This window comes from Apis dorsata, unplaced genomic scaffold, assembly GCF_000469605.1.
Source record: "Apis dorsata unplaced genomic scaffold, Apis dorsata 1.3 scaffold_220, whole genome shotgun sequence".
Classification (NCBI taxonomy): domain Eukaryota; kingdom Metazoa; phylum Arthropoda; class Insecta; order Hymenoptera; family Apidae; genus Apis; species Apis dorsata.
Genome location: NW_006263502.1, coordinates 1,266,565 through 1,268,531, shown reverse-complemented (window position 1 = coordinate 1,268,531; position 1,967 = coordinate 1,266,565).

Below are 1,967 nucleotides of genomic sequence, written 5' to 3'. Positions count from 1 at the left end.
AAAAAAAAAAAAAAAAAAAAGAAAAAAAGAAAATCTTCCATTTTTTTCATAATTTCGAAATTAAACCGGATCAAAACGATTTCTCGATATCGACACGGATAAATTATTGTAATTCTATTTTTGCTTTTTTTGGTTGAACGAAAAAAAAATAGATTTTTTATTTTCATTGTTTTAAATTAAGCTTGGGATAATGCGTTTTAAATTAAGTAAGAGAAATAAGCTCGATAAATTTATCAGCTTCATTGTTCAACAACGTTTTCCCTTGCATTAATTTTGCACGGAATACACGATTAAACAATCTCTTCATGAATTCATCGTTTCGAAATTTTTAATTCAAACTTTGTAATTTTTGTATATAAAAAAAAAAAAGAAAAAGAAAAAGAAAAAAAAGAAAAAACACGAAACTCGTTTCGATTATTTATACAACTGTTACTTAAAATGTTCGCTTAAAAGCTCTGTCAAGTAGACGGCTTCAAGCGTCTCGAAGAGAAAAGAATCGAGAAACAGTCCCGGGGAGAAAAAAAAAAAACCCTCTTTGAATCCACTTTAGAAGCATCGCACAGAAAAACGAGTAGATACGTGTAAAAACACGGTGTGTCTTTCGCGACAAGATACAGAAATACGTGTAAAAGTACAAGGAGTTGCTTTCAAGGAAATGTTTCTTCAACCGGCCACATTCAAGCGCAAATTGAAATTGCTTGAATCATCGCGCGTGTATTTTCGAAAAAAAAAAAAAAGAAAAAGAAAGAAAAAAAATAGACAATCACCGCGTGAGACAATAAACCGAGACTACGTTACGAGAGAAATGCTCACGTGTGAAATGAGAGATTACCTGCCATTCGCCGAATTAATTGTGGAACCACTCTGAAGGAGATTGTCAGTGGGAAAACTCGTTTTAAATTCAATTGTGTATTTTTCGTCGTCAACTGATTCGGTTCAACTGAATCGAATTTTTTTGTAACGGAGACGCATTTCGAATCTTTGTGCCAATATAAACGAGAAATTAGTATCGTTATAATTTGAGAAGATTTATTAATTCGCATTGTATTTTTAGGTTTAAAAAGAATATTTTCAAATCTCTATTTGTTGGCCACTTTATATCGCGAAAAAGAAAAAGAATTGAATTTGGAATCACTGTGTCAAAATTACGATAATTGATACATTAAAACTTTGTTGTACAAATATTATTTGTACATGTGTATATATATATATATGGATACAATTTATACAAACGAAATTTTATTAGAATTATCTGGATTCTAAATTTTTATTGTTATTCGAATTATCACCAAACGTTATTCCATTCACATAAATTTTAATTTTAATTAACAATAGATATAATTTGAAATATATATTTTATGTTTTTGATGCAAGAAAAAAAATAAATAAACGAACAATTCATTCATTTGCTCGCAAAATTTCTTCCAAATTTGGATACACTATTATCCAAATATTGGAGAAAACGTTTCCACGAAATTCTCTCGTACGATCATAAGCTCCTATTAATCGAACGAAAAATCATAATTGGTGGAGAAAATTGGATCGACTTCTATTATAGAAATAACCTAGTTATACGAGTCTGCCTGTCCCCCGAAACACAAACGAAGTTCCACTTTACGTAACATGCAAAAAGAAACGACACGTATATGATATCGTATATGATATCGAATCAAGAAGAAATCTCTCAAAAATTCTCCACAATTATTCAACTTATTCTTCCGTCGTTCGATTCTCTGTCGTCGATTGAATCAATTCTCTTTCATTTTTCCCAAAACTATAAATCTAACTATAGTTAAAGTCTAATTAACTATAAAGTCGCTCGTTTTTTAATTGCGACTTTTTCTTCGAAAATAATTCACAGACAATGCATTGTCCTCTTCTTTGCGCCAACTCGGTCCCCGCTTTCGATCGATCGATATTACTCGTTCGTTTCGGCATAATTCTCTTTCTCGCAATCTCGATTACGG